Below are 13,228 nucleotides of genomic sequence, written 5' to 3' on the forward strand. Positions count from 1 at the left end.
TGTTTGGACGTTGTAAATACCATTAGCCGAAACTGAAGAGATATAGCTAGCTAACGACCTCCTTTTCCACATGGAAAAAAAATGGTGGACAGAGACCTGCTAGCTACGTTAGCTAGCTAGCTGGGATTTTCAACAAGGAATCTGCCTCCAGAAAAAAGCTTCTCCCAAGTGGGTGTGACACCTACTCCTGTTGCCTGCTGCACTGCTGCTTTATGCTATTTGCCTCATGCCTCCTGCGGGCTTCGTTGACTATGAACTTGCTTTTTTACCCGACGGTGGGACAGACTATGTTTGTTCCCTCACTCGGGACTCACTCGGGAGATGGCTGCTGTTTTACAGTCCCTCAACCAATTGTGCTGTTTTTTTGCAAGTTATTTTGTACATAATGTTTCTGCCACCGTCTCTTATGACCGAAAATAGCTTCAAGATATCAGGACAGTGATTACTCACCTCGTATTGAAGGAATAATTTTTTCTTTAACGGTAAAGTTCATATTTATATAAAAAAATCTCAGTTTACATTTGCGCGTTATGTTCAGTAGTTCCAAAAACATCCGGTGATTTTGCAGAGAGCCACATCAATTTCCAGAAATACTCATAATAAACGTTGATCAAAGATACAAGTGTTATACATGGAGTTTTAGATCCACTTCTCCTTAATGCAACCGCTGTGTCATATTTCAAAAAAGCTTTACGGAAAAAGCAAACCATGCAATAATCTGAGGTCGGTGCTCAGAGCCCAATCAAGACAAAAAGATATCCGCCATATTGTGCAGTCAACAGAAGTCAGAAATAACATTATAAATATTCACTTACCTTTGATGATCTTCATCAGAATGCACTCCCAGGAATCCCAGCTCCACAATAAATGTCTGATTTGTTCGATAATGTCCATCATTTATGTCCAAATAGCTACTTTTGTAAACAAATCCAAACTCACGAAGCGCGTTCACTAGTTGCAGACTAAATGTCATTAGGTTCCGTTACAGTCCGTAGAAACATGTCAAACGATGTATAGAATCAATCTTTAGGATGTTTTTAACATAAATCTTCAATAATGTTCCAACCGGAGAATTCCTTTGTCTTCAGAAAAAGCAAATGGAACGGGAGTTACCTCTCATGTGAATGCGCATGACCGGCTCGTGGCTGCTGGCAGACCTCTGACTCATTCCCCTCTCATTCAGCCGCCCTTTACAGTAGAAGCCTCAAACAAGTTTCTAAATACGGTTGACATCTAGTGGAAGCCTTAGGAAGTGCAACATGACCAATATCCCACTGTATCTTCAATAGGGGCTGAGTTGAAAATCGACCAACGTCAGATTTCCCACTTTCCCACTGGGACTGAGGAGCAGGCAGTTTACTCTGGGCACCTTATTCATCCAAGCTACTCAATACTGCTACCAGCCATAAGAAGTTAAACAACTCAATCAAACTATACATTGCATAAATTAATGTACAAATATTAAAAAGCATTTAACGAGAAAACTAAAAGGTGCGCAACATTAAAATATTGTCTCATTTACCATGTGTAATTTATTGACGGACCCTAAATAGCCTCAGAGATAGGCTAACTTTGAAACTGTTGCACACCAGCCTGCTGAAGCTAATTGGCGAAATAATTCCCAACTGCGAACACACACAAGAGACGCCCACATCAAACCACACCCCAAAACGAACACGTTTGAAGCTTTGCTTGATCCATTACAAACAGGTATGAGGAGACTACTTCACTGATTCTAACCTCTCCATCCAAGAAGAACCACAGCATCAGAAGGCTCCCATGACTCTAATCACTGAATAAACATCTCTCTACAGATGTCATAGAAAGAAGACACACAACATGTCATTAATTGCATTGTTATTAAGTTTGTTTTTCCCTCATTAGTAAACACGCACACACACACACACACACACACACACAAAACTAACATCGAGGGGACATATACTTTAGTTAACTACCATTCAAAATCCTATTTTCCCTAACTCTTTAACCTAACTATTACTCTAACCCTTATCCCAACCTTAACCCTTAACCCTCAAACTAACCCTAGTCCGTAACCCTAAAACTAACCCTAGCTCCTAACCCTAATTATAACCTTAACCCTAAACCCCCTAGAAATAGCATTTGAACTTGTGGTCAACACACACACACACACACACACACACACACACACACACACACACACACACACACACACACACAAAATTCAACCCCTGCATATCAGTGTATGTACAGAAATGCAGCTCCTCACATGTGCTGTGTCTACCATCTAGTGGAGCACAGTGAGAGATGTCTGCTGAGTCAGTAAAGAACACAAAAACACAAATAATGGTACACATCTTTATATAGGAAGCATTGTGAACAAGCTGACTATGCTTCCTCACTGGTACCATTTCTCAGTACATTTTGATATTATTGTTTGGTCACTTCACCAGACCTCCATTTTGGTTAAGTGTGTTACCTGTTTAATCTATCTATTCTAAACGAAATTATTTCTGACTAAATCATTATTAAATATAAATTACAAAAGACATTAAGGAGTAAATCAAATAAAATGGTTAAATAATTTTGCTAGTCTAAAGCCATACTTACAAATATTTTTCTGTCATCAGATTGCTATATACTATGATGTGGTTGGCTAATATATTTTATTACCTATTCCGATGTTGTAAGATCTGACATTTGCTGCAATGTAGACAGGCAGGAACTAGACCTCGATTACTAATTGGGGAGTTCCTGCCTGACTAAATTGCATACGCCTGCTAGATCTTACAATGCCTGGATAGGTGTTTTTAACATATCAGCTATAACCCCATAATATGATAAAGCATTCTGCTCGACTGCTGCCCAGTTGATGGCGTGGCACAAAACCATTGGTTGATGCCAGAATGCCTGCAATGTAGTTCGGAGTTTTTAACTTGAAGATGGACCTTCTGGAGACTGGACTCTCTGGCCAATCATCATTCAGACTAGAGTTATGAGCATCACTTGTTGAACCACAAGAGGGCAAGCTTGTTACTCCTAGAAAATAGGACAGAAAGTAAATTCAGTTTTGAGAGAGCAAAAGAGATAGGCGATAGAAAAACAGTATGCGTCAGAATTTTATAGACAGGATAAATATCATCTAGGCAGGGGAATTTAAGAATCAAGGTAAGGAAAGACACAATCCTACAAGGGATTTCAGAAATGCCACAGCCTAAGCATGTAAACATTTCTTTTCTTTAATATAGAATTAAAGGATGTGGTTAATTGTCAAACTGACAATACTGCCTGTGTAGACAGAGTTCTGCACAGAATGTAACAAAAAGGGCTTGGTTCATCACTGATTCAGATGCCTGTGGCTATGATGTGCTTCCTATCATACTCTCTCCCATTGGCTAAAGAAGAGTGGGTGTAGAAACTGAGTGGAACATAGGTTGGAGGAAGTATGATTTTGAAACCCTCTGTCAGCTTGATAAAACAATTTATGACCATGAAGTGTCATATATTGTCAGTTTGACTACAGGGATTGGGTTAATATGTGTGTGTGTGTGTGAGAGAGTGAGAGTGAGAGTGAGAGTGAGAGTGAGAGAGAGAGAGAGAGAGAGAGAGAGAGAGAGAGAGAGAGAGAGAGAGAGAGAGAGAGAGAGAGAGTGAGTGAGAGGTCAGCAGGTCACAAGGGGTCTCCTCCTCTTCTCTCCTCTCCAGCCAGCCAGTCAGTCCGTCTCTAAGTGGGTAGCTTTTGAAGAGCTGAGGAGAGGTGGGGGAGATACGGGGGTTACTCGGCTGCTGCTATAGAGAAATCAGTTCAATCTTCAATCCATTTGCTTAACCACTCACACTCTGTCGGGAGTCAGGACCTTTCATCAGTATGAAGGGCCTTTCTCTCCCTCCCTCACCATATCTCCCTGCCTGTCTCTCCCTCCCTGTCACTCAATCCCTCTCCATCCACGTCCATCCTTCCCTCCCTTTCTCCCTCCCTCCCTCCACATCTCTGTCTCCCTCCCTGTGCCACCATGTAGAGCATGACACGACTGCTAATCAGGATGCTACAGCATAATCAAGATCTAGGTAGAGTAGAAGTTGCCTAGACCAGGCACAGATCTAGGTAGAGTAGATGTTGCCTAGACCAGGCACAGATCTAGGTCGAGTAGATGTTACCTAGACCAGGCACAGATCTAGGTAGAGTAGAAGTTACCTAGACCAGGCACAGATCTAGGTAGAGTAGAAGTTACTTAGACCAGGCACAGATCTAGGTAGAGTAGATGTTACCTAGACCAGGCACAGATCTAGGTAGAGTAGAAAGTTATTAGACAGGGCACAGATTAGGTAGAGTAGATGTTACCTAGACCAGGCACAGATCTAGGTAGAGTAGAAGTTGCCTAGACCAGGCACAGATCTAGGTAGAGTAGAAGTTGCCTAGACCAGGCACAGATCTAACAACTTACCATCCACAAATCTTAACCTGTTATAGAAACCAGTAATGATAGAGACTGGCACAACATGAGGCACGGGAGAGAGACAGCTGCCCTGCCACCCGCCTGTCGTCTCAGTAAACAGTACGCACACTCGCACACACACACACACACACATACATTAGCATTCCAATCAGCAGTGGTCCAGATTGCTTAATCCTCAGAAACAAATTGGGAATAGCTTTTGAAAAGGAGTTGAATACCCTCCCTTGGAGCTCACGCAGTCACAGACAAAATAACCTTTTCATACACACACAATAAATTACTTTATAGTAGGCCTGTCATGGTATTACTAGGACTGTCATACACCTACGTAGTACATACATCATGTAAACAAGCACATGAACAGGCTATTTGTGAGATATTGTAAGGCAACGTATCAACAGTCTACATACAGCACCAAGCCCATAGCTACTGACCATACCAAGACAGATTGGTAGCCCTATTTAAAAATGTAAAAGCCCTGTCTAAACTGGGGGGGGGTCCTACTAAGCCATATGGAATTGTTTTAAAAGGCTATTTTCTAACTTACTGTGTCTGTCTGACATGACCAGTCATATTCCCTGCAGTCCTTGGACTGTACATAAGAGTGGCATGCTCTTGAGGCAATGTCTAAAGCCTTTACTCTGCCTGCCAGACACTGCTATCAACCTGACTATTGTTGTACAGATTCACATCTACAGGATCTGCAGAATCATCTCCACAATGGGGGAGGATGGCAGCCAGAAAGACCTGCTTTTCTCTCTCCCTCCTGGAGAAATAGGGATGGAGAGAAAAAGAGAGGGGTAGTCATTCATCATGCCTCCTTTTCACAGCTCTGTCAATCTCCCCTGTGAGCCTCTCCGAACCAAGCCACAGGCTGACACACACACACGGGCCCGCACACGCACTGATAGATAAAGTTCGATCCACAGATAACTCCGTCATTTACTGTGTGTGCTTGGGTGGAGTCCGATTTTTTGGAGCAAGGTGCACCTTTTGGTAACATAATACCCTCGCCGGTCCATGTTTCTTAGACTCTCGAATAGCAACATTTACAAGGGGGAGATAGCAGAGATTTTCTTGTGGTTCTCTTCCTATTTGTGGTAAAAGCAAACAATAATCACGTTGAACATATTATCACTGCTGTTAGCTAATTTCAAAGATACCAACTACATATTTGAATAATCGCTGCTTGTACATTACCTCGTTTTGTGCCTGCCAGTTGGCTCTAGGCTACACCGCTAGCAGCTTCCTAGCTAGCTAGCTAAAAACAGCAAGCAAGCTGGCCTTTTAGCTTCCCACATCTCCCCGATGTGAAATAATCAGATGTATAATGAAATATTATGCCCTGGCAAATATTCATATACAGTACTTGTGTAACTAAAGTTATCCCAGTGTGATATGCTGCTTGAATCTATTTGCTCCCATATCAACTAAAAATAGAATGTCAAAATGCTTGCTCAGGGAGAAAAAGCACATGGCTAGCCGCTGTTTTTACCATTTCAAAATAGACTAGATCACATAGTTATTACTTCTAAACAAAATACATTTTTGGGGGGACTCTAATAAGGCTACAATGTTGTTTGGTTTATTGTTTGAACAGTTGTTGAGATTATATTTGGTTATCAATGCAAAATAGGCTGAGTATTTGATGCGTAGCTTCATGATCATTAGCAGCATTTATACTTTGATCTCTTTTGATTTAACAGATTTATAGCGACATTGGTGCTTCTTTTTTTTAGAGCAGTTTAAATTGATAGTTGTAGAGATAATTATCTTGTGAAACAACTTTGTGCCAAAATAGAAAGAGGAACTGTCACACCCAGATCTGTTTCACCTGTCTTGTGTTTGTCTCCACCCCCCTCCAGGTGTCACCCCTTTTCCCCTGTGCATTTATACCTGTCTTGTGTTTGTCTCCACCCCCCTCCAGGTGTCACCCCTTTTCCCCTGTCCATTTATACCTGTCTTGTGTTTGTCTCCACCCCCCTCCAGGTGTCACCCCTTTACCCCTGTGCATTTATACCTGTCTTGTGTTTGTCTCCACACCCCTCCAGGTGTCACCCCTTTTCCCCTGTGCATTTATACCTGTGTTTTCTGTTTGTCTGTTGCCAGTTCGTCTTGTCTTGTCAAGCCTACCAGCGTTTTTTCCCCGTAGTATCTGTTTTCTAATTCTCCCGGTTTTTGACCATCTTGCTGGCCCTGCCCCTAAGCCTGCCTGCTGTTCTATACCTTTTGACACTGCCCTGGATTACTGACCCTTGCCTGCCCTGACCCTGAGCCTGCCTGCCGTTCTGTACTTTACGGACTCTGACCTGGATGACTGACCTCTATCTGTCCTTTGTCTGCCCCCTGTTTTGGAAATGAACCTTTGTTATTTCGAACTGTCTGCATCTGGGTCTTATCCTAAGGTCTGATAGGAACAAAATAAATGTTTCTGGTTCCATTTCAACCAAGCAAATTTGGTGGTAAAATATAGCTTCATAGTCTCTACACAATACTGCCCCCACCCTAGAGCAAGGAATAATCTGCTCTGTTACAATTTTTTTGTGAAACAAAACTGTGTAAAACGCAGTGGCGTGCCGTGGGCCTGGGGCCTAGGCCTTCAGTGAGGTACTACACAGTCCCACCCGAATTAATCCACCTCTTATTATCATCAATTATGCCATGGCTCTAGACACTATACATTTAGACAGAAACGCAGTATAACCAGGCGTTGCGTCACCTTGAAATTGACAAATTGAAATTTTTGGGTAAACAGTGTTTAACAGACAACTCAAGTTTGCAAAGCCAGTGTGGCTCCAAACACCAAATCGATCACTTGCAAATAATAGGCATTCCCAGCAGTACAGTTTGCAGTGCTTCTCGGAGCCTTTGAGCCATTGACAGCGCTCGTAGTTGAAACTTTGAAAGTGGCGAGCGAACGAACCCCTTTCCCGCCTGTGACAGGATTTGTGGCGTCGGGCGACCTCTCCTTACAATGTCTAACTTTTCTTGAAAAGTTCGTCTTGAGAATGGCGTTATAATTATATCCTCGACGAAATCGATATCTTCTCCTCCTTCCGCCATTGTGGGTTCAAAAAACAGCTTAGTAGAGTTTCCTAGATCTGCATAGACCTGCCCATAGGACCTGCCTCTCAATATTGGTAATCCAATCAAAAGACGTGGACGCCCTACGCCTGCTAGCTGGCTCCTGTGTAACACTGGAGCCAGCCAGCAGGCGTACAATAGCCAACTCTAAAGCTGATTGGTTGACACAAAATTTTAATTTCCATTCACTTTAAGCTACAAGCGCCCGCACTGTTGATTCTGAAGGCCTGAGYGCAGATTTTAGACCCCTGGCAACACATGATGGCTGAATATGATTGGATAAAAGATCTAACATAAAGACCAGCCCTCCAAATCTCAACCTGGGGCTGGAAGCAGTGCAACCAAGAGGAAAGCTATGAAATGAAGAGTATAACTCTTACTCTGGGGAATAATTTAATACATATTTGTGGGAAAATATATTAAAAAAAAAAATTATATTCTGATGATGTTTAGGCCAGCAGAGAAGGCCTTGCAGGCCCTGACGGCCCACCACTGGTAAAACGGGAGGCACTGTAGGTTGGCCTAATTCTAGGAGCCGCCCATTTTGAGAAAAACAAAATTCACGTACTGCGTTGCACTCTGAATCGCTGCATTGCGTAAGGTCTGGATTCTCCTTAAGAGTCAATAGGACATGCTATTGAGGCTAAACCCTTTATCAGCATCCGTCTATGATTATAATTCCGACACCGTAAGGCACACAAACAATCTTTCCTCTCTACAATAAAACACATAATTCAATTTCAGTAGGCCTAAAGTCTGTCCATGTTTCACATATTAAACATTGCTTCATTGATTACAGGTGAGAGACAGACAAGAAAAGTCAATGACTCGAGCCCACCACATTACAGAACACTCTCTCTATAATAATTAGGAATACATGAGGTTGTATGCAACCTTGGCCCCAAGTCTCCCCAGTCTCTATGTACTATCTGTGTACTCTCTTTCTCTCAGCTCCATTAGCTCTGATGGAGTGACACTGGCAGTCTCTCCCCGCTTCATCCATCACATCAACATCAATGCTATTCAGTTTCAGATTCTGTGCTAGTAAATAATGCACCATACGCAATGTACTTTCCATTTGTGAAGCAATCAGAGGATTCAGAAAAGGTCCTGATGCATGAGAGTGATAGATAGGCAGATGAGGTGATTATGGCAGACAGACATCATCATGGTAACCATTAAGTTAGGTAACGTTGTTGTTGTCCGTCTGTATTTTTAACTTCGTTAATTTGACTCTTTCGAAAATAGTCTAGTCATTCCAGGTTTTTTTTTTATTTGTACTGTTTTCCACATTGTAGAATAATAGTGAAGACATCAAAACTCTGAAATAACACATATGGAATCATGTAGTAACCAAGAAAGTGTTAAACAAATCAACCCTTTGCCTTGATGACAGCTTTGCGCACTCTTGGCATTCTCTTAACCAGCTTCATGAGGTTGTCACCTGGAATGCATTTCAATTAACAGGTGTACCTTGTTAAAAGTTAATTTGTGGAATTTCTTTCTTTCTTAATGCGTTTGAGCCAATCAAATGTGTTATGACAAGGTAGGGGTGGTATACAGAAGATAACCCTATTTGGTAAAAGACCAAGTCCATATTATGGCAAGAACAGCTCAAATAAGAAAATGCAAACGACAGTCCTTCATTACTTTTAAAATGAAGGTAAGTAAACGCAGAACATTTCAAGAACTTTGAACGTTTCTTCAAGTGCAGTCGCAAAAACCATCAAGAGCTATGATGAAACTGGTTGTCATGAGGACCGCCACAGGAAAGGAACAACCGCATTTACCTCTGCTATGGAGGATAAGTTCATTAGAGTTACCATCCTCAGAAATTGCAGCCCAAATAAATGCTTCACAGAGTTCAATTAACAGACATATCTCAACATCAACTGTTCAGAGGAGACTGCGTGAATCAGGCCTTCATGGTTGAATTGCTGCAAAGAAACCGCTACCAAAGGACACCAATAATAAAGAAAAGCCATGCTTGGGCCAAGAAACACAAGCAATGGAAATTAGACTGGTGGAAATCTGTCCTTTGGCCTGATGAGTAAAAAATTTTGATTTGTGGTTCCAACCGCTGTGTCTTTGTGAGATGCAGAGTAGCTGAACGGATGATATCCGCATGTGTGGTTCCGACTGTGAAGCTTGGAGGAGGAGGTGTGATGGTGTGGGGTGCTTTGCTGGTGACACTGTCTGTGATTTATTTAGAATTCAAGGCACACTTAACCAGCATGGCTACCACAAAATTCTGCAGCGATACACCATGCCATCTAGTTTGCGCTTAGTGGGACTTTTATTTGTTTTTTCAACAGGAAAATGACCCAACACACCGCCAGGCTGTGTAAGGGCTATTAGACTAAGAAGCAGAGTGATGGAGTGCTGCCTCAGATGACCTGGCCTCCACAATCACTGAACCTCAACCCAATTGAGATGGTTTGGGATGATTTGGACCACAGAGTGAAGGAAAAGCATCCAACAAGTGCTCAGCATATGTGGGAATTCCTTCAAAACTGTTGGGAAATCTTTGTGAGATGCATAGTAGGTGAACAGATGATCTCCACATGTGTGGTTCCCACCATGAAGCATAGAGGAGGAGATGCGATGGTGTGGAGGTGCTTTGCTGGTGACACTGTCTGTGATCTATTTAGAATTCAAGGCACACTTAACCAGCATGATTTACATTTGGGATGAGTTGGACTGCAGAGTGATGGAAAAGCAGCCAACAAGTGCTCTGCATATGTGGGAACTCCTTCAAGACTGTTGGAAAAGCATTCCAGGTGAAGCTGATTGAGAGAAGCCAAGAGTGTGCAAAGCTCTCATCAAGGCAAAGGGTGGCTATTTTGAAGAATCTACAATTAACAATATCATTTGTTTGAATATTTTTTTGGTTACTACATGGTTCCATATGTGTTATTTCATTGTTTTGATAACTTCACTATTTTCTAAAATGTAGAAAATAGAAAAAATAAAGAAAAACCCTTGAATTAGTAGCTGTTCAAACCTCTGACTGGTACTGTATATTATAAGGAAAACAACTCTATATTTCCCTCATGAAATTACAGTCCATTTGCCGCTAACAAGTTAGTCCAGTGACAACGTTACGGAAGAAAGTTTCGACAGTGTGGAAAAGTGCTGACTACTTTCTTTGTGCCGTGTGACTGGATGACGGACGTGCTCTGAAAGATTGCCACACATTGTGATCTTGAACTCAACCCGAACGTGATTGATGGAAAACACGCCTTGTTGTTACCCCAGCTAAACTCTAAGCTCCAGCTTAGAATATTTTTTATTTTTTTTTGCTCTTAAGAAGCCACATGTGATGTTGTATTGGTAGCAATCACACGTGACTGGCACTCAATTGCAATGAGAACTCAACTCGAAAGTAGACCCACCTGAACTCGGCAATGCCCATGCCCAGTGGGCAGAATTTGGCATGGGATATCATTGTGACACCTTTTTTTGGATCCAAATGGTATTCTGGTTGAATAGATCACGTAACCAGATTACAACCACAATGTAGCCCATTACATATGACATGTATACAATGTTATTTAACCTTACACTCAACACAGGGCAGATGACACATACAATAGATTTACACCACAATGCTACTTAGAGCCTAAAGAACACTGTTAACTAAAGCATGCAGTCAATTTTGACATTCTAACATCGCCTGCCGTGGAGAAATTTCACCCTCCAATTGACTTAATATCCGTGACTCAATACACTGCTGTAATATGAAGAGCTTGACCTGCGTTCTTTGGGCTCTCATTACTGTGAATGGCTTAGTTCATCACCCATAAAGGCCTTCTTAACTCCGGGGGAATGGCAAAATGGTGGGAATGCCGGTAAGTGCTTTCAGACCAGAAGCGTTTGATTAGTGATGGTAATTAGTAGCCTCTCATTTTGGGGCAGCCGTAGCGACAATAATGGGACAGTGAGTATGTGTTTGTGTGTGTGTGTGTGTGTGTGTGTTTGTGCACAGTTACAGTATGATGCATATTAACTGCTGGTGAGCCCCGCTGCGCAGAATTCTGCCCAGAGATATAACAGGGATCTGGAGACAGCGAAGCAGCATTGCACATATTAACGTAATATGCACAACAAGTGAAGCTGCTACAGCACACGTCCTAAAGCTGGCAGCTTCAACACACATCACACGAGACTTGGCACCATGCTGGAAAAGACAGGAAGCACAAGCACTGCAGCTATAAACAGTTACGTAGCAGGGTGTGGAAAGAAACTGATTTGAAACAGAGGAGGTACTACAGGAACCTGAACTTGTTTTTCTCCTGTTTGTGCCCACAGAATGTCATTGAGCTAAAAAAAACAAAAAAAAACAGAAACGTCTCAAGGCTCTATATCGCCGAAGAGGAGGGAACAATGTCCCACCTGACTGATGCCTAGCTGAGAGAGAGGGGAAATGAGCAGCTCTGTTTGTGTTTCAGTCTTCTCTTGACGACAGTACTGGTGACAAATCTCAATGTCTGCTGGATCTTGTGTGTCAAAGGTCAATTAGGGTGTGCTTCTATTTGTCCTAATTCACACAAGTGTATAACCTGTGTGGTGTGAAATAGAAATGTTCATATCCCACTCCTCTTGAGACACCCTCGGAGAGTTGGATCACGGCCAGGGATCAGCCATTATTGACGGCGACCCTGGAGCAAATAGGGTTAAGAGCCTCAAGGGCAGAATGATAGATTTTTCACCTAGTTGGCCTGGGAATTCAAACTAGCAACCTTTCAGATAATGCCCCAATGTTCTAACTGCTAGGCTACCTGCCGCCCCTATCTGTGCCTGTGTGCGTGCCTGTGTTCGTGTGTTGAAATGTATTTCTCCCGACAGAAATCTCTTATTTTCCCCACACAGGCTCATTTAGATTTCATGCCTGTCCTCTGTCAGTTGGCATAGTAATCAGGTTAATGTGTTTGTCCTGAGGCAAAGCTGGCAGAGAGAGAAACGTCAATAGATCATTGTCACATATACCACAAGAGGAACCTGAGCATGGAGAGACATCTTTTACTGTAATTGACTTTTTTTGGTCACAAAAAGGACGTCAGTGTAACTCTCGATACAGACGGTGTGTGTGTGTGTGTCTGTATTTGTGTGTGTGCGTGCGTGCGTGTGTGTGCGTGCTTGTACTTTCAGCTTAAATTTCCATCTACCCAAGGACCCAGCAGGTATAAAAATACAAGACCGAAACAGAAAAGAACTAAACAAAACACAAAAAGCTCACTCACTCAATATCTCATTGACTGCCCTTTTTGTTGAACATTGATCGCTCATCCAGACCCTCCAGACAACCATAATTTATGTGACGTAGACAAATTAGCCTTCAGCTTTCAGAGGGGCTCCCCTGACTGCGTGCCCCGGTAAAGGTTACAGCAGGCAGGCGGGCAGGAAGGCAGGCAGACCAACGCTCTAGGATGGCATTGTGCTGCCACAGAGGCTCCTCTACACCAAATGCTTTCAACATTTCACTCAGAGTCCTGGGAGGTAGAAGAAAAGGAAATTAAAGAAAGACAAATAGTCATGCCCCCCTCTCTCTCTGTAGACCTTTGGTTTTACCAATAAACATTTGGAGAGAAAATGTAGAATGTCAACATTTCCATACTCCGATCCCCAGCCACATCGCTGTACGACCCCTGAAGAGGGAACATGAACAACAACATCAAATACCTTTGTTGTAATGTCTCAGCTTG

This window comes from Salvelinus sp. IW2-2015, linkage group LG8, assembly GCF_002910315.2.
Source record: "Salvelinus sp. IW2-2015 linkage group LG8, ASM291031v2, whole genome shotgun sequence".
NCBI classification, from domain to species: Eukaryota; Metazoa; Chordata; class Actinopteri; order Salmoniformes; family Salmonidae; genus Salvelinus; species Salvelinus sp. IW2-2015.